The sequence below is a fragment of the Microcebus murinus genome, chromosome 21, assembly GCF_040939455.1.
Source record: "Microcebus murinus isolate Inina chromosome 21, M.murinus_Inina_mat1.0, whole genome shotgun sequence".
NCBI classification, from domain to species: Eukaryota; Metazoa; Chordata; class Mammalia; order Primates; family Cheirogaleidae; genus Microcebus; species Microcebus murinus.
In genome coordinates this window covers 31,249,889-31,272,264 of record NC_134124.1, presented here as the reverse complement: position 1 = coordinate 31,272,264, position 22,376 = coordinate 31,249,889, and the positions used below count along the sequence as shown (strand labels likewise).

At 46.3% G+C, this 22,376-nt stretch overlaps 1 protein-coding gene across 12 annotated transcripts in view; it reads right to left on the bottom strand.

Moving 5' to 3' along the window:
- Positions 1-22,376, bottom strand: part of TENM2 (teneurin transmembrane protein 2) — a 1,195,335-nt gene that overhangs the window by 95,086 nt on the left and 1,077,873 nt on the right. The gene's annotated exons all lie outside the window — the stretch shown is intronic.

Genomic DNA, 22,376 nt, shown 5'->3' with positions numbered 1-22,376 from the left:
GCTGTGAAGGGAATAGGCGCTGGGTACCATGAACTGGGAAAAGACAGAGGAATATGTATGTGTGTGTGGGAAGGGCGGTGGGGGATGGGTCATTCTTATTTCGTGGCTTGCTTTTCTCTGTGTGTAAAATCAACAGCTTATCTGATTCCCTGCTTGCTCCAGCACCCAAAATGACCACAGCTACCACTCTCCTGACCTGAGATTGGACAAAGGGAGCCAGAAAGTAGAAAAACAAGGGGGACTGAAGAGGGAAGGGAGAGGTCTTACTCCCACAGTCTCTGCTGCTCTTCGGAAGATGTAGAGAAAAGCAGAGAATTGGTAGGATGTGGCCACACCCATAGAACCCACTCGCTGGTAAGGATTCCCAGATATGTTTTCTTTTTTTTTTTTTAACAGCTTTATTGGGGCATAATTTACGTACCATAAAATTCACCTGTTTTAAGTGTACAATGCAATGACTTCTAGTAAATTTATAGAGTTGTACACTCTAGGCGTGTTTTCTGACTTCATTTAAATATACCCCAACGGCCATTAATTTAACTGTCCCCAGAAAGTAACTTCCCTGAATAACTATCTCTATCATGAATCTTCTCTCTCTACCTCTGCCACCATTTCTATTTCCATCTTTTTCTATTTTTAAACCACACAAAGTGCAGGCTGGATTGGGCCGTGGCGGAGACAGGAAGAGCTTTATAATGAAGGAAGTAATTGATCTGAAACCTTCCTGGCCCAAATCTTGCGCATCGAATGCGGGCATCTACCTTGCTTCTCTCTCCTGCGTTCCAGAGGCCTTTTGTCTAGCGGGTTCCCTCTCTTCTCTGGAGCGTCCCCTATGAGGATGCTGGGGAACCTAATTTCTGCATGTGACAGTGGTGGGAATTTAAGGGACTCCTCCTAAGAAGAAAGATCTCGAGGATCTGCAACGGAGTTTTACCTCTTTATGAAGAGGAGTTTCGCTCCTCAGTGCTTGTTGCCCCTCATGCCTTCCAGAATGTGGTATGGATTAGGGCCTGCGAGAAGAGGGTATGCAACAGAGCAGATCTGTGTGGGGCAGTCTGAGCTGTCTCGAGAGGGCAAACCAAGAGACCGCCAGCAGGGAATCTGTATTCTTTTGCTGCACGGTCTTGCACTACATCCAGCATGCAAATGAAGCACCAGTGTTTGCACACCTCGAGAAAGCCTTGTTTGGACTCCACACCCATCCTCACAAAGCCCAGATTTACGTTTCCATACTTTCCCTTACCAACCAGGTGCCCGCGGCCCTGCCTGGAAAGCCCCCGTGTGTGCAGTGAGAGACAGCTTGCAGGGGAAGCCACCCTCAGACTCAGAGAAATGCCACAAACATTTCTGCAGGAGCAAAATGGAACTCGGTAGGAAAAGCCCAAAAGACATTTCGCAGGTTCCCGAGGAAAAGAGAATATCTCCGACCTCCAGCCACCTCCAGCTTTACAATTTCCGCCAGTGGAGTTTCGGGGAACGGATCACAGAGAACGCACGAAATGACAGGCCTACCCACATTCACTCAGCATGGTGTCTATCTGTCGGTGCTTTGTTATTTAGCTACTTTGAGGACTCACGTCTGACTACAATCATGCCCAAAGTCTCAACAGAAGCCTCATTGTATAGGAAACCTACGTCCACTACATAAAAATCTAAATTTGCAAAGAATGCTAGCACGTCAGCAGAGATACACACTCACAAAACGTATGTTCCTAGATGGAAGGAGGCTTTTTCCCCCTTCGCTTTCTCTCCTGGTTCCTCCTCCCCCCCCAACCCCTACCGACCCACTGAAGTGAGATAAACAGACCACAGTCGCGGGTTTTCTCCACATCATATGAAGAAGATGAAAACACGAACAGTAGGAAGCTGGCAAATCTCTGAGAAGTTTCGGGGCAGCTGGGAATTAATGGACAGGACTTTGCTTTTAGCTTGAAGAGGAAGAAAGCAGCCCTGGTAGGTGCGTGGCGTTGCTAGGCAACCCCAAGCTACCCCCAGCACAAGTTCATTCTACGGGTGGCCTTCTGAGGAGGTGACTCTTTGTGTTTGTAAAGTGCAAAGCCAGCCTTGGATGGAGGAAAAACAAAACATAGGAAGTCATTAGTCCGGAGGGCAAATGGCTATCTGGTGGCAGCTATTCTCTGGAAAGGACGCTGTGACAAAAGTCGGATTGGGCTTATGGGCTCCCACTTGGGCGCCCAGTAAGTCTCCTGTATGAGGTCTCTGGACTCCAGGCTAGCACTGCTGACCTCCTGGGGTGCCTACCTCCAAGACCACTGGAATAGAGTCCCTTAGGGCACACCTGTTTAATTCCTGTTTATGCAGCTAGAGCAAGCTGGCTGCCTGGAGGCTTCAGGTTCTCTCGTGACCGTAGACCAGTGCTTCTGAATGGAGGCAATTGTGTCCTCCTTCCTCTCTCCAGGGGACATATAGCATTGTCACAATTTGAGGAGGATGCTACTGAAATCTATTGGGTATAGGCCAGGGGTGCTGCTCAAATGAAGAATGATAGAGCCCCACATGTGATCAGTGCCAAGGTTGAGAAACCTTGTCTTAGACACACAGCCCCATGAGATCTGATACTTGGTTGTTTGCTCTTGGATCCCAGAGCCTGGTCCAATTTTAGGCACACAGTAGGTGCTTGAAGGAATGGAGGAAAAGAACTCGGTGGTGTGCAATCATTTCATTCTTGCCTGTATCTATAAATTCTTCTGAGAGTCATGAGAAGATATTAGGGACCTCCCTTTCCAAGATCAAAAATTCCCTCCCCCCCCAAAAAAAAATTCCCTTCCCAGGGAGAAATTTCAACGGCACCAGCAAGATTGTGGTCTGGTTTTTATCATATCCCAACCCACAGAGAGCTGATGCAGAAATCAGGGATTAAAATAACAAACCCCCAAACATCCTCTCGGATTCCAATGGCTCCTGAATCTTCAACTGCAGGGTTCTGACCTCCAGGCCTGGACTCAACCTTGCACCTTGACATCCCCATCTTTTCTCCCATAAGCATCTCAAACTCAACAGAATCCGGCCCCTTTACCCTCCTTCCCCTCCCACTTGATCCCTTGGTCAATGAATGGTACCTCCATCTGCCCCATTGCCCAAGAATGAAACTTCCTCCTCCATCCCACCTTTCTCTCACCTCTTGTATCTAATCCCACATCCTGCCTAATTTTCCTCTTAACTGTAACTAGTCTGACCTGTCCTCCCTCCTAAATATTTAGGAGTCTGCCTCCTCCTACCCGCACTGCCGAGACAGTAACACTAGCCATCCTCATCTTTGGTCTGGACTCTTGTCAAAGCCCCCTACCCCTCCTCCCTGCCTCTGGTCTTGCACCAGCATTCATTTTTCTCCATTCTGGACACTGCTGGAAACACTTCGGCAGCTTTCCACTGAGCCCCGGGTAAAGTCTGAAGTCCTTAACCTGGCTTGCAGACCTCACATGAACTGGCTCTTCCCACGTCAGCCTATCTCAGTATCATTTTAGGCTTTGGTCCAACTTAAGCCACTTGTCCTTTCCTTACCTCCCTAACAGCAGCCCATCCTTCAGATCCCCATTCAGAACTTATCTCCTCCTGGAAGCTTTTCCAAAGCTCCCAAGCCCAGGCGAGATGCACTTGTCACGACAGCTTTATCATTTCCTTTCTGCCATCCTACCCACCCCACTGTATCACAACTGTCTGGCACCTCCTTGATGCTTGCTAGGCCATGTGGCAGCGCTTTCTTAAGATATTTTACTGTCATTTGCTAGAAAATTACCATAATAAATGTGTATATTGTCATTGCCTACAATTTGAATGGTGACCCTAGAATTGTGCAGTGTACAACTGAGCGACTGCCCTGGGCGCTCCTGCTATGGTGTAAACCCATTGGGAGAGGGACTACATCTAGCTTGTTTACTTTTGGATTGCCAGTACTTCAATAAATAGTTGGGGGGAATGATGAATGAATAACTTCTAAATGAAATCAGCACCTCCCATGCCTTTGGCAGAAAGGAAATAGAAGAATTTCCAAGGCTTTCTACACATAAATTCCAACCATTAAAAAAAAAAAAAAAAAAGTCTGTCGACACAGTTACCAGGTAGACAGGCTTTTTTGCCTTAACAAAAATTAGGCATGAGCAAAATAATGTCTACGGCACTGTAAAAAGAGGAGCATAAATGCACCTGAAGAAAGCTATAATTACCATAAAAGGCTTTTCTAAAAAAGCATCAAGAAATGTTCTGCCATGCGTGGCAATTTAGAGGTAGAAATAAGTGGCTAATATTGCATAGGGGTTATGGGGAGAGAAACAGGGTTTTAATATTCAACGTCAAGCTCACCTAAGAAAGCATAAATGGCAACACCCTCTCCAGATGGAAATACAAGTGCAAACACAAAACAGGCTGCATGTCAATGCAGACAGGTGACAAGGAATGCCAAAGAAGCGAAACAGCCCTGTTTGGTTCAAGAGACCATTAGAAGAAATACTCCTGGGTCAAACCCTTGTGGAAAGTTTTTTTTTTTTTTTCCTAATTAGGGAGAAAACCTTAATGTGGTTTAGAATCAGGATTCTGGAAGTGAAACTTAGATCTGCCCCTTGCTGTCTGTGTGAACTTGGACCAGTAGATTTACCTATCTGAGCCTTAGCCTGTTTGTAAAACATATATTTTATGAATTAATCTTATTTGTTGGCCCTCCCAATAGAATACAACCACAAGGAAGGCAGAGATTTTTGACTCTTTTGCTCATTGAGATATTCTCAGTGGTTAGAAAAATAGTTGGCATATAGTAGACACTCAACACGTGTTTGTTGATTGACTAGCGTAATAGAGATGATGACAATACTGTACTTTTTTTTTTTTCACAGACGACAGAGGTATTAAATAAAATGCAAAGATTTTAGCAGAGCTGGGCACATTGTAAGTGCCCAATAGATAGCAGCACTTATTATTATTAGTGTTAATATAGTTGTTATTATTACAAATATTGTAATAGTGGTAGTCTTTCTCTTCGTGGTATAGCCCGAAGTGCAGATCACTCCCAGATCAGGAAAAAAGCAAGAGCCCATCCTATTTCAAGTTAATAAGTGGGGGCTGTCTGGTGTCCTCAGCGTGTGATTGTGTTATGTCCTAGGAAATCCTCATTCCTTTGATGACCCCCAGCCCCAAATCCGGCAATGCCACGTTGGTCTGGCTGAGTGCAAAGAAAACCCAGTGAAGCTAGAAGCAATTATGAGGCTCAGGAGAGTCAAGGCAGAATAAATGGGGGCTTTTTCTCCTGGGAAGAATTGTACTTCTGAATATTAACTTAATTAGGAAGAGCCCCCTGCCACCCCCCCTCTCCCCACAACTGTTTTAAATATCAGTGTTTTCCTGGAGCTGTGCATTGTTGGAATTAAGAAGCACACGCACTGGAAATTATTTAATAATAGAGTTTGTCATTACATTCCAGAGCTCTTTATAGTGGAAAATAGCTGAGGTGTTGGGGAATCGGGGATCACCGGGGGTTCAGTAGCCATTTATACTAAACAGCAGTGGCAAGTGCTCAGAAAATTAATCCAGTGCTTCGAGACACTCTGGGGAAAAACCTCCAAGTAATTTCGGAAGACTGGCTGCCAGAGAAACATCCCGGTCTCTGGAAAACGGCAGGGCTTGTCCCTGTTGCTCACCCGTGTGTGCAGGAGGGAGCTGTGTGGGGACTCTGTTTCCAGGCACAAGCTGGCACGGACACGCAGCTATGAACCTGCCCTCACGCAGCCGTCCCTGCTTTGTTAGAGAAGAAGTGGGAAATTGGGAGAGGCAGATGTTTCCCTTTGTTTTAGGTGTCTGCGTGTCTTTAAGGGTTTGTGCAGATGCAAGTGCTGGGAACACCAGGCTGGGGACGCTGGGAAGGCCAGCGATCCTTCCCACGGTCTGCGGCTTGTCTCTTGCTCGAAGGGCAGAAATCGCTCCCCTCCACCCAGCGGCAACAGAAACAGCAGGGGCTCCGTGAGACCTCATATTTGGATGCAGCTGTCTGAGCCGCACGCCTCCTGGAGGCGCCTGGATCCTCACTGAGCAGCAGCATCTCTGCGCAGAAAAGGAAGGCAGTGGGCTCAGCCTCGGCCACAGGAAAAAGAAGGAAAAACGATCCTTTCACCATTTGAAGAAAAAGGAGAAAGGAAGATGCATCTTATTGTTGACTGCTTTGATGTTTCAAGCTCTTATTAATACTTTCCTTTTCCAAGTAGACGATTATGGGAGACTGAAGGTTTAGGCAGTAGTGACTGAGACTAGCTCTTCCCGGGAGGGAAACCCCATGTCAGTTACTCAGTGAGTTCAAAGTGAATCATCATGATCACCCAGATGCGTTGGGGTCCATCGTGACCTGTGCTTTCCTTGCGGTGCTTGTTTGTGTTCCTTGGAACATCACCTTTCTTTATTCCACTTCACCTAATCAGAAGAGCATGCAGTGGGCTAGTTACGGGAGTGACTGTCACTGTGTTGCTAAAGGACACACGAATTCGTGCCATGCACCTGCTGCAAAATCCGCTAGGGGTTTCTTCCATTGCATTACATTAGGGCAATGCTTCTCAAAGTATGGTCCTGGGACCAGCAGTAGCATCACCTGGGAACTTGTTAGATATGCACATTATTATTATTATTATTATTATTAGAGAAAGAGTCTCACTGTGTTGCCCGGGCTAGTGTGCCGTGGCATCAGCCTAGCTCACAGCAACCTCAAACTCCTGGGTTAAAGCAATCCTTCTGCCTCAGCCTCCCGAGTAGCTGGGACAACAGGGCATGCGCCACCACGCCCGGCTAATTTTTTCTATATATTTTAGTTGGTCGATTAATTTCTTTCTATTTTTAGTAGAGACAGGGTCTCGCTCTTGCTTAGGCTGGTTTCGAACTCCTGGCCTTGAGCAATCCACCCGCCTCGGCCTCCCAGAGTGCTAGGGTTACAGGCGTGAGCTCCATCCTGGACCTGCTGAATCAGAATCTCAGGGTAGGGCCCAGCTACCTGCATTTTAACAGGCTCTCTGGGGGATGCCTGTTCAGTGTGAGAGCCACTGCTTTAGGATTAAGTCCTAATCCTCTAAAACAGCCTCGAAGGCCCTGCATTATCGGGCTCTGCCCTTTTCTCCCTTCTCATCGCATGTCACTTCCAGCTCTGCTCTCTGGGCTTTAGCCACATTGCCCTGCCATGTTCTAGAACATAGCCTAGATCCTTCATTAGGGTTTTGCAGATCCCTCTCCCTGAACTATGCTCCCTGCACTCTCCTTAGCTAGAGCCATTCACCTGGGCTCGGCTGGCCCTTGCTTAGGGACGGCTTTCCTGACCTCCAGCTCAGGGTCCCTCCCTACTTCATGCTTTCACTGCACCCTCTCCTCCTCCACCACTGCACTCACCATGCTTCTAATTAACCCTTTGTTTGATGCAGTGGGTCATTCACCTGGGAGCCTCCAAAAATCCTCGTGTTAGGCTGCACCCCCATTAAATTAGAATCTCTATGGATCAGACACTCAGGCATCAGGGTTTTTTTTATAGCTATCGTGTGATTCTTACATGCAGCAGAGACTGAGAACCATTGGTTTAATGTCCATCTTCTTGGGAGCCTCTAAACTTGTAGAGTGTCAAGCCTTTGGCTCAGCTATTTATGGCTGTTTTCCCAATGCCCATCCTAGTGCATTAAAAATATCTGTTGAATGGATACATTAAAAAAAACTGTGTGGTGCTTCTTTGCTGCTTCACTGGGTCCTTGATTCAGCAGCCAGGTAAAAGGAAAAGCTTCCTGCAGGCCACACCCCAAGCCTCTGGAAGGATGACATGTCCCCAAGCAAAAGCAGCAGCTGGTTGCAGCACAGGGTCCCGAACCACGCTAACGACAGGGGCTGCGTGTGAGCGCGGCGTGGACCCCCTGCCTTTCAACTGGTAAGAAGTACATACCTCCAGACTGAAAGAGGCAGACTAGAGCACCCAGCGAGCAGAAGGAAGGTACCCTGGTAGATGAAGAGGGTGACAAGAGTCACACAAAGGTGGGGATAACAATAATAGGAAAGCCCAATGGTTTAATTTGGCTCTTGGAGGATAATCAAGTTGTTGTGCCTTGCACGCCTTATTCCCACAGCTGTCCGGCAAATAATGCATGTGGCACCTACTGGTATGGAAATAGGGACAAAGTGCGACTTTGATTTCCTATTTGTTGTTTTTAAATATCCAATTTCTGCACCCACTGAGCATTCTTATAGCCACGGGAGGGCCATAAAAATACAAATAACACCTAAGAGGCTTGTGGGCACGGACTCGTTCGTTCTGCAGGGCTGACGGCTCTCTTTTAACTGATGTAAAATCAGGCCAACAATAAATTGGCATTTTTTGTTGTTGCTGGTGGTGGTGCTCCCAGCACAACTTTAGGAAATGGTAGGAAATCACCAAATGTTTGTTTCTAATAGATGTTAAAAGGGCTAGGCGAAGCATCCGCCCCAGGATTGAAATTCTGGATTTTAGGGAGCTCTTTATATAATAACAACGGTAATAGCAAACTCTCACAGAGACGTTTCTGCGTGCCTGGCACGCGTCCATACCTTTCACCATTAGCTCATTTGATTGTCACGACAGCCCTACGGTGTGGGTACTATTATTATTCCCATTTTATAGGGAGGAAATGGAGGCACAGACAAGTTAAGTAACTTGGCTAAAGGAACAGAGTCAGTTACTGATGGGGCCAGGGCTTGACACCAGGCAGATGGTTCCTTAGGCCCTGTTCTTAAACAGAGTGACCACCCACGCCAGTCTGCCTGGCACCATCCAGGTTTTAGCACTGGGGGGCTGGTGTCCTGGGACATTCCTAAGTCCCAGGCAGCCTGGGATCATCACTTATCATCGAGGACCAGAGTGAGGACTGGGCTCTTTTCATTGGCTGTCATGGAGGCAGAAGGTGAGGACAGAGGTGGAGGTCCCCAAGAGCAAAAAAGAGACCACAGGCTTTTATACTGAGTTACTTGTTTTAGCATGCTGGGTTCTCCAACAGATTTTGCAGCCTCCTGGGGCCAAAGTGTCACGTCAGCTCAGTGACAGTGTGGTAGCGCTTACAGTCATGAATGGAGTGGGCTCTGGAACCAGGCTGCCTGGGTTCCTATCTCAGCTCCACCCTTTGGCTGCATGATCTTGGGCAAAAATCATAAGATCTTTAATTCCTTAGTTTCCAAGCAGTAAAAGTCCCTATCCCAGAGGGTTGTTGAGGTTTAAATGAGAGGATACATCATGCATGGCACATAGTAAATGTTCCACAACAGAGAGCTATTATTACTATCATTATTGTTAACAGTATCCTGGGACAGTGGCAGAAAGGTCCGTGTGGTTTTGGAAAGCCTTTGATTTGCACTTGAATTGGTGATGAGAAGGGACCATACGCCATTATTTAAAATAGGATCGGCGTAGCATATAGAGCAAAGACCCCAGAAAGGTGCCCTCCAAAGACCTAAATGAAAATGAGAAAAACGAGGTAATTTCCCAAGAGTTGCATGAGTAAGATCTGCACATAATGGATGCGATAAATTATCTGTAGGATTCTCCTTAAAAACATAAGAGGTGCTCGAGGTGACACTGTCTAGGATCACAGGGCTTAGAAATCTCAACCTGGCTCAGAAAAAGATGTTAACAAAAAGGGGTGGTCTTCTGGGGGTGTGGAGAAGGGGCTCATGCTGGCACAACTGGGATGGGGTTGGGGGGCAGGCAACAGAGCCCACCATCTGTGAGTGCAACCCGGTGCTCAGCAATGCACACCCTGATTATTGCATTGAGTCGTTTCAAGGGCCAAATGAAGTTCGTATTATGATCAGCATTTGTGGTTGAAGTTGAAGAACTTGCCTAGTGCCAGAACCCCTGCAAGGGACAGGTGGGAGGGTTTGACCCCAATCCGCTCCTTCTCTAAGCCCATGCACTTTGCTCCTCTCTATTCTACAGGGAGAAGGCAACCTCAGACTGGCATACTGCTTGTTCCCCAAGCGATCTTCTGCTTTTAACACCATTTCCCATACGGAAATGTGGAGTTTCTTCACTGTGGGTTACTGAATGGCCATTTTGGGTTTAGACGTGGATTTGGGTAGCAGGAGGGCAGCAGTCTGGGGCCTGGCCCACTCTGTTAACACAAGCAATGCAGGTTGCTGAAGCTGAGAGCCAGACCATGCACCACGAGGACCCTGCTCGGGGAAGTCCCCTCTGGTGGCCTGCAAGAGTGGTGTGGTGGTCACCCCGTCAAGGACTGTTGGTGTTGTCTCCTGCTCTGTCCTTAGTCCTTGATGAGTCTAGCGTGTGGGAATCAGGGACGAAAGGCTCCCTAAAGGAGAGAGACCATTCCCATATCGAATGTTTACTGAGTGACTACAATATGCTGATTTCGGCAGTAGACCTTTCATTCATCCCATAAATGCTCATTGAGCATGTCTCATGGGCCACGTACTTTCTAGCCAGGGGCGTACAGTGGTCAACCAAAGAGACAAAGTCTTGTTCTCAAGGATCTTACATTCTACTGGTAGGAGAACCACAATAAACAAATAAAGAAATCACTGTGGCATGTTAGATGGTGATGATTGCTCTAGGGCAAAACAGGGAAAGCGTATTGTAGTGGGGCAGCGTGTGACAGAGTCACTGTCCTATACAGGGTGGCCAGGGAAGCCCTGGCTGACAAGGTGATGTCCAGTGAAAAACCTAAAGGATGGAGGGAGCAAATTCTGCCACCATTTGGGAGACAGTAGTCCAGGAAGAGGCAACTGTGGGTACCACAGTGCGTGGGGTGTTGGAGGAGCAGTGAGGTGGCAGTTTGGCTGGGGCAAGGGAGTGAGATGTGGGGACTTGTAGTCCACCTGGCTTTATTCTGACAAGATACTGCTTTATTTTGCATTAAGTCACTGGGTTATTTATTTATTTTAATTTTAATTTTTTTTTTGAGACAGTCTCACTCGTTGCCCAGGCTAGAGTGCCGTGGCATCAGCTTAGCTCACAGCAACCTCAAACTCCTGGACTCAAGTGATCCTTCTGCCTCAGCCTCTCGAATAGCTGGGACTACAGGCATGTGCCTCCATGCCCGGCTAATTTTTTCTATATGTTTTTAGTTGGCCAATTAATTTCTTTCTATTTTTAGTAGAGATGGGGTCTTGCTCTTGCTCAGGCTGGTTTCAAACTCCTGACCTTGAGTGATCATCCCGCTCAGCCTCCCAAAGTGCTAGGATTACAGGGGTGAGCCGCCATGCTCAGCCCACTGGGGGGGTTTGAGCAGAGGTGTGGTCTGATCTGGCATGAATTTTTAAAGCATCCCTTTGTGTTGGGTGGAGAACAGATGGAGGGAGGGGCAAGGGCAGAATCTGGTGGCCTGGCTCGGGGGAGGCCATCGGGATCAGCTGGGCAGGTCATGGTGGAGGCTTGGGCAGGGCACAGGTTTGCCCTGCTCTGTGACCCTCCGTGGCATGGCTCATGCTGGACGTGTTTAGGTTTCCCTGCACATCCCGCTAGAAGGGAAGACGTTTGAGACACAAAAACAGAGGATAAAATACACGGCCCATAAACCAGCGTGCAAACAAACCAAACTCAGTTGGGAACTAGTGGGCAGGTGAGGTCGTGGGGGCTGGGTTGCGAGGTGATCCCACCCTCCTCTCTGAGTGGCCTTTCCAAATTACAGAAAACACACGGAAGGGAAGGGCAGCATGGGAGCATCATGGCGCCCAAAGAGTGAAGAAAGCCATCAAGTCGCAGGGCCAGGGCTGACAATCCCACATGGAGCAGTTTCAGCAAGGGAATGCTCAGCCTCTCTTAACACAGTGAGTTCAGCCCTGGAGGTGGCACTCATTCAGCCAACTTCATCTAGGTCTTCTCGGCAATGAGGGCTCCTTGGTCTATCCTAAGCACCCTCCTGGTTATTACTCCTGGGATTGTCATTCCTTCTGTTCTTACAGGTTGTCTTGACCCTTCTGAATGTGGCACTTAGACACACCTAAAAAGCTCTTTCTCGCTATCTATCTCCATATATATATATTTACATTTATTTATTAATCTATCAAGCCTTCCTTACCAACAATCCCTCCAAATTCTCTGAAGACTCGGTCACTAAACAACTAAGTAAGTGTCAAATAACCTTATACAGTAGCCCATGTTTTATCTTGTTTTATGGCACATTTTACTTGTACAGAAGCCATAAAAACACTCCAATCTCTCCTCTGTTTTCTCACCCTCTGGCTGGCATGGGTGTCTCCCACGGCCACCCTCAGTCATGAATTCAGAGCCATTTGTCACTCACCCTTCCCATCCATGTGACCCAGGTAACCCTGGAGCATTTCGAGCTTATCCTGTCCTCTGCAACTCTTGTTTCTTAAACATAGTGCTTAGCTGATCAAGGACTTGGTGGGGACACCATTGACCATGATAGGGTCTTTATCTGCCATAGTGTCTATCAGGAGGTGCATTTATGTGTGGCGCAGTATGAGGAATATGGAGACTTTTGTTTCCTGAAAAAGCATCCAATGGAAGTCAGAATTCCAACAATCTGGCCGATGCTATTGTTAGGCGCTATTCTCTAGTTTTGCATAATGAGTGTGCCCTTAGGAAGGCAAGAGCTTGCTCTTCGAAATCCTCTCATTTGCAGAGAAACAAAAATCCCTCCTTTTGAATACATTTTAAACATGCAAAACAGCAGTCTGTTTCTGCTAAGTCACATTCTAGCTAAATGGATAATTGAGCGGTGAATGGGAGCTGCTACTCAGCTGCTAACCTGCAGAGCCGCCACATATACACACTCCCAAACTGCAGCAGAGCAATCCCCAGGAGGCAGAAAGCACGACTGAGTTTTCCAATAAAGCTACGGAAATCAATAATCCTCGTAGATGGAACGCTTGCATCTCTAACCATCTCAGCGTTTCACCTGCCTCTGCTATTCCTCCCAAACAAGCCACTATCTTTACCTTGGCACACGTTCCCAGTTCCGCGCCACCAGCATTTAGCCTGAGTTCTGTTCCAGTTCCGCTGAACGTACCTTTCAGAGGCCCTGCAATGCGTCTTGATTTAGAGATGCCTGGGTTTTATGCGGCTCTAGGAAATGTTGCTTAGCTTTTCTGGAGCGCCAATAAGTTCTGATGTACGGCTGTGCATGCCCACATGATTAATGACACATGCAAGGACTTGGAGCTTTCAGAGGTCACCCTGTGTGTACTGAATAATACAGCAGAGATCCAGAAATACCCTTGGATGAGAATCCTGGCTGCGCACAAAAGCGACGGCACCGCCTGCTTTAGATGACATTGCCAGGGACTTGGTGCTGCTAAGGAAAGCCACTTCCCTAAAACAGACAATTTCAAGATAAAATGGGAATCATTTTGGTTTCTTGCCTGTTTCTCTGCATAGTTTCAGAGCTACCAGGATAAGTCAGAAGGCTTGAGAAAACTAGAAGGCTGCACTGTTTATTTCTGATGGGACTTCCAAGTTCAGGGTAGCCGCCAGACCATGGTGTGAAGCAAATTAAACGTCCATGCAAAATATGCTACCGTGTGCAGTGCTGTGCTTGGGAATTTAAATGCACCAAAGTCAAGAGATTCGAAATGATGGTTCCCACAGCAACTATAACTCAGTTCTCTGGTGAATATAAAATTAACTTTATTGCAAAACATGCTGTTCAATTTACGCCTTAATCTAGTCATGGCAGAGTTACAGTTGCTGTGAGAACGCTAACTCTGAATTGTTTTGAATAATTAATTTAATGAAAAGTTGGTGGAAATGTGAACTCTGATAGAAAGTCAACTGAAATTTAGGGAAGTTGCCCAATTATGCCCATGCAGGGTAGCAATGAGTCATTTTTGGAATCTGAGATGACTTAGTGTCCTCTTTGGCCCGGGGGACCCTGGCGAAGCTAACTTGGGGACTGGATGGATTATCTTCCATCACCGATGACAGTCTCCTGCAGGTGATGACCTCACCACAGGTGAGGGTGGCTCCCTAGTACCCATAGGCTATGATTTCATTGCTGGGCTCCCAAGAAACCCTCTGGCTGCAACCACCTGGGGAGAAATCAGGTGATCAAAATAGTGCAATGATTAGGCCTGGATGTAGAGCCATCGCTCAGGGACAGGTAAGCCTTTCCCACATTGCTTAACCTCTGAGCCAGTTTTCTCACCTGTAAAATGCTAGCAGTATCCACCTCCCAAAAGTGACATGAGAATTAGATGAGAGAGGGCATACAGAGAACTTAGCACCTGGACTGGCTAGTTTTGTGGTAGGTACTTAGTATGTTAGCTGCTAGTAACTGAAAATGGAATTCAGTAAGTCAATAAATTAGAAACATGTACAAAATCAATTATTTGGCCTCTCTGGCTATTTAAGCCCAGACTTATTTGGTATAAAACTGAGTCAGCAGACAGACAGGGTGTTTGAGGCCACTACTATTAAAGTTCTAGAAATGAATCAATTTATTACCTCTTCTACCAGATTAATATTTCTCAATTTTTTTCCATTATCTCCTCTCCCAGGAACATTTTTGAGATCTTTTCTCCCTAATTCCTCTCCCCATGATGAAATTTTAATGCCACAGATATACCATATAGCTGTTTGTGTCTTGCATGCATATGTGTTTTATACATAAAAAGAGTAAGATTTTTCACCCCCTCGGACCCTTTTGCACTCTGTTGGGGGTGATGTTACCCCTATTGCAAATGCATGCACTAGGTCACAAGCAAAAAAAAAAAAATCTCTGTTCAATCCTGAATGCTTCCAAACTCAGAAGAAGCCCCTTATTTACTCGGTGAGAATCTTGGCTATTCCTTCTTTGCACCCAGCTCTTGACTTCTAACAAACGGGCTATTTTAAATGGCAGCTTAAGAAACACAGTATTTTTGAAGCTAATGCATGGTGGGTTCTCATTATCCCCCCCTCCCCAAATATCCTTCTTAGATATAGTGTCTTTTTTCTTTTCCTCTGTCTTAAATGGCTTGGGTGATGGAGGGACGGAGGGAGGGCTCACACTCAGGGAATCTCAAGCCAGCCAGCACTTGCTGAGCACCTGCTGTATTTCCAGGCTCTAAGGCAGGGGCCAATTTATGTTCTATCGGAATAGTATGTTTGCTCCTACGTGCCAGGTTTGGCCAAACCAAAAGCATTGGCTCTGCCTTTCTTGGGAGACTACCTTTCTTGGGAGGTATTGTCAAGATTTTACTAGAAAGCAGTAAAGCCATAGCCTGGGAGGAAAAACAAATTAAAATGCACTCTCCCCCTACACCCCAGCAATGTGCGTTTCTAGCTTCTGAAGCTATTGCTGGCTTGGCTTTAACAAACGACTGTCTTTGTGTATTCACCTCATGGTGGGTTCAGGGGCTCTGCCTCCATCCCCTCAAAGTCTTAGCTTGGGGCTCTGTACCTCACTGCGATCAGTATCAGTAACATTTTAATGTCTCCTAAAAGACATGAGTTTATAACACTGCAATTGTTTGTTTTACTCTTTGTGTTACTGCTCAGAAAATATTTTAAAGTTGTATTGCTTAGCCTAACCCAATCTCACTGGTGGTGGAAGCAGAAATTTAAATGTCAAGGGAAAGCCATCCCAGGAGTGCTGAGATCAGTAGGACAGACACAACTTAGAGCGGCCTGTGTGTCCAGCCAGGTGCAATTAGCTAAACCGAAATCTCACCTCTGCACCTTCTGAAGCCCGGGCTGGCCTGGAAGCGTAAACTCTAGTGGCGGAACTCTCTAGTGACCAGTGTCTCTGCCTGCCTGGGGCTCTCTGAGTTTCACTGTTTGGCTTCAGGAATCAATTTAACCTGACAGCTAGTGCAGCCCGGAGGGCCTGAGCTGGCATTCTCTCTCCAGGGTGTTTGCAAACTGTGCAACCCGATTCTTTGCACTTTTGCTGGATTTGGCAACACTGGGGATGTGTGTTTGTTCCTGACTTTTTCAAATGTCTAGAGTGTGGGCACCCTCAGCTACGAAGACAGAGATGTCTCCGACACAGTGTCCCATTAAGTCCCAAGAAGGTATGTTTGTGTATGGGTGCAAAAAATACACATTATGATCGATCCATCTGATATTTTGAGAGGCATGATGAATGAAGATATAGAGAAGCCTCAGCTGACCTTTGAAAGCCTGTAGAGTTTTCATTTTGCATAGCCAAGTGGGAAGCACAAGCTGATTTCTGCAAAGGCAGCAAAAAATGTTGATTTCTCCCTATATACTCAGGAATACAGGAAAGTGGCTTTTTTCCATCTATACACCTTTTAAATATTCAATATAGATTTGGATCTACTGGGAAGAGCTAAAACATCATGCTTGATTCTGGATGCTCAATCGATTCCTGGTTCAAGCTAGATCAAGGAGACTTTTCCCATGCTTTTCTGCTGGGTCTTTAAAGTTTTCATCCCTGGAAAAGGCAAGTTTCCTTTGAGTCTAAGGAAGAGTGTCCTGACTTGTGGGATCAGATGGGAATCTGGTGGCTATGTCAGCCTTTGTAGTTCCAATGCCAGTAAGTCTAGTAATCTCTCCAACACGTGCATTTAAAGTGGCCAGGTGTTTCCCTGGTTTTGCATCTGCCTCTGAAGGATGTTTATGGCATGGCTGCATGCAGAGAATGCGAATGAGTATAGTAGAATATCATGCTGGGAACTGTTCCCTGGAATCTGTAGCCTGATCTGAGGCAATTTAGAAGGAAGAGCAAGGCAATCTAGAAAATTGAGGATACTTGTGCTGTGCTGCCCTGTCCTGGGAAAAAGATCAACAGGTTTGCATTGCTGAACTGGGGTGTTCTCTCTGAGTCATGCCTGCAATGCCCAAGGAATTTCCCTGAGTAGAGCAGGACATAGAGCACATAAGCCCAGGAAGCAGAGAGGAAGGTGCAGCCCCAGGGGACCGCCCTTGAACCCAGCCACAGAGGGGGAAATGATGACTATAGAAGAGCCCCAGTAGCTGCTGTTCAGTCTGACTTTCTTGGGTGCTCAATCCAAGGCTACTCAGAGAAGATTCTTGTCCCTGGCCTCCACTGGACTGCTGTGGCCCTGATCCCTATTTTATATGGCCACTCTGCTAACGCAGGTAGCCCAAGGGAGGGCTGTGTGACAGCCCTGTAGGGGGAAGACTTCATCGTTGTCCTATCAATCTAAGGAAGAGAAAGGGACAGAGGATTCCCAAGCAGCACAAATTATCAGGCACTGTTAGCAAAGTACAAGTATCCAGAGTCCTGAAAGTACCCATTTGAAGTTTCTAGATCTTGAACATTTGCAAAAGTAGCATTTCAGAGCATGGCACTAGACCAATGACCGATGCAGAGGTGTGTTGTAATGGGTGCGGATGTACCATGCTGGGCCTGCCGAGAAGTCAGGTGGGCACACACACATGCATGCACACACAGACGTGTACACACTCACACACACAACAGGAACTAGTCACTGGTTTGGCTTGCTGGTATTTACTGTTGAGATTTGAAGCTTAGCTGTCAATTGAAGCAGATGGAAAGAAGATAAGAAGCCAAAAAGGGCGGCTGAGGAGGCAGTAATGGGAAACTCTGCCCATGCTTCTTGAATGTTGTATTTGCCAATTGTGTAGACCATGGACTTCCGCCAATGAGTCTACCTAGCTGCCTTGTGTGAAATGCTCACTGTCACTGCTCATCGTGTGTTTGGCCTGCTGTGAAGTTGACTGAGGCAACACAAAATCTTTTGAGCTCCTTGGAGAAAATTCACCATGCAAGTGCAAAGTATCGCCATTGTACTATGGTAAGGAGACTCCCACCAGCTTAAACCAGTCACCAAGGAGAGTTGGGGTATCAAACAAAAGAAGCCAAAGCTGTCCCAGTCTCGATCCAGGCAAATGATGTTTCCTCATTCAATACTGACCCTGCCCTAGAGGTAAATGTCAGTGGTCACAGATGGGTGGTCCATTTGACCTCCTAGTCATATTTGAGTGGCCTGTGTAGCATTTTAATAGATTTTGAATTGCTTGCCAACATTTGAAAATTGGGAGAGTATGCATAACAATCCCGATTTCTGGCCTCTATTGAAAAATTGGAAATTCTGGAAAAACGAGGCTTGCATTTCTACATGGCAATGTTCAGTTGGAGCTGGGTCATGTCTGTCCTCCATAGATGGGGCGTTTACTACTTTCTACCTTATTACCACTCTTTGCTCTCTTACACTCTGTTAAATGCACTGACTTAACATTGTTCTTGCTTCACACATGTAGGGGTATGTGAGTTTACAACTCTTTCTATAGGTTCTGCCCTCCCTCCCTTCCATAAGTCAACAAAGGGTCTGAAGTCACAGTCCCCTCATTATCCAAATGTAGGCCAAGTCCCCTGACAGAGGAAAGATCTGCCCAACCACCTCCGCCAAGCGGAAATGAGAAGAGAGCTTGGTCCCCTTGCCAGTAATTCCACCTTAAAAGCTCAGTTTTCTTACTTAGAGATGTCCAAGCAGTAATCCAACTAAATTAGATTATAAGCATCTGAAGGTTTTCATAACAAACAAAAATACAGATATAGCTAAGAGAAGATTTAATTAATGAGTGTTATTTAAAAGAACAAGTCGTGCCATACATGGAGGATTAAAAGATAAAAAAGGATAGGTGGAAAAATAAAATTTTAATGAGTTGCCATCTTCATTTGATTTAACTAAGTTTCCTCTGTTGAAAATATTAACACTTATGCGGGAGTCATTTGTGTGTATCCACATGCTTTGATACCTGACTACTTTCTTTTATGCAATTACATTGTGTTACAACTGATTTTAAACTACTATTTGAAGTTAAAGGCCTTGGGAAGGTGTGAGAAAGGGACATTGTTGAAAATAAACCAAAAATTGTTGGAAGAAACACCAGGAAGGGTGACTTGTGTTGGAAGACAACAAAGTCTCAATAAGGCAAAAAGAAAGTTGTGGTCTGAAGTTCCTCAGACTGCCACCCACCTCTTTTTTGCCCTGCTGCCTTGGTGATATTCACACAAGGGGGGTCGTGTGTCACACCCAGTATGGTGCTGGCACGTATTAGGTGCTCAAAAATTGTTCCATGAACGGTTGAATTTATTGTCATTGCTCAAGGGAAACCAGACAGGGGAAATATGGACCCCAGGCACGGCATGGATGATACCTGCGTGGCTTTCTTACAGGTGTTTGGAACACCTGTGTTCCTCCTGCACCTGGCAGTCAGATCCTAACGGGGCCATTTCTATATCTCTTCCTGCTCCCCTCTCAACGCGCAGTGTTCTCCCTTCCTAAAGGAATAGAAGCCACGTGTCCCAGTGAGCTCATCCACCTGGGTGGACACATGAGGTGTACTCCCCTGGCCTTTCTTTCTGGAAGTTTGGGGGCCCTTTACCATGCATGGTTGTATGCTGCCTCTACCGCTTCCTTAACCATTCACTCTGTGAAGACACGCAGGAAACTATGGTGAAGGTATGAAGGTGTGGCATTAATGATTTTTAAGTGAGCATTTATGGAGTATCAAGCACTGTGTTAAGCGCTTCCCAAAAGGGAAGTCTTCACAATAATAGGATATAGATATTATTATCTCCAATTTACGGATGGGAAAAAGTAGCTTATGGAAGATACATAACTTATCAAGGTCACCCAGCTTGCAAGTGATGGAGGCTGTTTGACTCTAAATCTCATGCATTTGATCCTGACTCTTCACATGCCCCACACTGCCCTGACCTTGCGATGCACAAAAATGATAGTGGTGAAGCATTGGCAAAGAGCGTTAATAGTTACCAAAGACGAAAGACGTTACATTCTGTAATATAAACATAATGTGGGAGATACTTGAGCTTTTGGAGTGGGCTTTTATTATGCATTTGGAACTGTTTAATTCAGGGTAGCCTGTTTTCTGTGCTAGGCCTCTCCAGGATGTGATAACATTCCTGCATCAGACCCCCAGGGGACGGGTCTGTTAGTGAATGGATCCGGATCTTTCTTGGCCCCATTAAATGGAAATAAGAAGTTAAATCAGTTCATATTCAAACTATAGTGAGAAATTGATAGCAACATGCTTACGGGACCCAATTCGACTTGCCTGCATTCCCTGGACCAAATAGGAAAAAGCTAGTTTCTCACACCGCCTCCAATATCTCCAATCTCTTTTCCTATTCATGAGGATTGCAATCATCAGTAACATTTGGGCTTCCTTGGGGCTCGTACACCCAACATAGAGAAATAATCTCATTGCGCCGTTGCTGGGACGTCTCTACAAAGCAGCAGCCACGGCTTTGAGTTTCGTGTCACTTGAGAGAGCGTTTCAGACCCAGGAGCGTGTCTGGTGATCGACGGCTTGCTAACTTGTTGGAATAGAACCGGGTACAGACATTTCCTCTGTGCTTGTGATGTGGTTATTTTATAATCTTTGGGGCTCCCTGCCCCCCGCATTGTTTCTAGACACCTAGACAGGGCTGTCTGCCAATCCCTCTTGAAGTTAAAGTCTAATTTTTGATATAAAGAAATGCAATTCACACTTATCAGAGCCCGCCATTCTGCTTACAGCCGTAGACAGATGACCAGATGACCCGTCTGGGCCAAGCCCTAACCAACTCCGTTGCTAATTTGACCACGTGCAGCTAAACTGGGAATTTGCAGCCCAGGATTCGCAGCTCTTTTAATTCCTCCTGGACAGCAATTATGTGGGGCTTTCTGTCTCCAGACCATTGGTTAACCCTTCCTTTCTCTGGGCTCTGGCAGGATGCAGTTTTTGCGATACCGAGTTTGCACTGCGTGGTGCTGGGTCTCACGCATGATTAGAGGGGCAGCCTCAAAGAGCCGCGCCAGAAACCGCTTGGAACCTGGAGACCAGGGGCTATGCAAGCAGCCCTCTCCCCATTCCAACTGTGACTCAACTATTATGAAGCAGGGAGATCACAGAGGCTCTGGTATTTGCAGTTGAGCTGGCTGAAAATGAAGGCAACCCTTTGCTTAAATGAGGACAAAAGGAATTTTCTTACAGAGCTGTGTGTCAAAATGGTAGAGGTGCTGACTCAGTCTAAACTGGGATCCAGAGACCGGCTGGGCTTGGAGAATCTGCAAGCAACCTCCACTCCCGGGGGGGGGGGGATCACGTTTGTGGGAGAGAAGCATGGAGGGGACACAGGGAGCCTGTGGTGACGGGAGAGGCACTACAAAGTAAAAAATGATGCATTGTTTTCTCAAAGGACCTTTGGACCGGCCCACAGAGCGGGGAAGTGTGTAGTCGCCTTCTCTGTGTAAACACAGCAGGGATTTAGGGCTGGGCACTAAGGGTGCTGACTGGCACTAGGTGCCCAACCCTTGGAATGGACCCTGGCTGCGGGGGAAGTGCCGTAGGAGTCCCCCTAAGCAGATTTTGCAGGCAGTACGTTTCAATGAAAGGGCCAAACTTGAAGGGTAAACACAAGCATTTGAGACACCCATGGAAAAGTCTAGAAACACTTGGGGTGAGAGTGGGGAGCAAGCTTTGCAGTTGGGATGAGCCAGAGGTGATGTGAGTGATTGCTTATTTGTGAGCCAGACCTGTAGGCTTAGAGTGATTTGGGTTCTATCTGTCTTAGACTAGATCTTCTTTGAAGGGCTGGAGTGTGTCTCTGTTCTAGCTCGAACATTTCCTCTATTACCTACTGGTCTCATTTTGACTCTTATCTCAGCTATCTTGGAAAAGTATGTAAACCTCTGCCAAATGACCCTTCTCGCTTGCTGGAGTCAACCACATGTCCAGTGATCTGAGAACAGAAAGAAACTAACGCCACCGCGGACCACAGAATGAGGTTATTCATGGCGATCCCTTGGGAGACAGCCATGGGAAAAGACTGGACTCACTCCATAAGGCCTTAGTAACAACAACAATAATAACAACAAAAGCGAACGCTGGCTGGTAGCTTTTCATTACTTTGCAGATGTTTCATCCTACCATTGAGAACCAAAGAAGCCTCTCCCTTACTGATTACAATGAAAATGTGCTTTTAAAAACAAACACTTTACTTAAAACTAGGGATATGTTTTTAATTAGAGGAAAGATTAACTAAACGCATTTTCTCTTGTAATTTAATCCATTCTAATTATCCTGAGACTGTTTATGATGAAATACTTAAATTTCGCCTAGCTGCTATCTCGTGCAGTTTCTTTATTACTCACAAATGGAAAAGTTCAACAATGGCCAATGATGTGGTCACCTTCTGCGGGTCTGATTGTAATGACGCACAGACGTGCACGATAGGAAGCTTAATAAGGGAAGCACTAAACCCCAATTTTGACTGGCAGGTTTTCAAAATGACGGCATCCTATTTTCCAAAGGCAATAAAGGCAAGCCTTTAAAAAAGAGCCCATGAAATAGGACGCTATGAAAGAAGAGGGTTGGTAAAGATTGAACCCTGTTAGGCAGACAACTTGGGAGGGAATGCGGAAGCTGTTTCTTACATGGACATCTGGGGGTATCCTGTGTG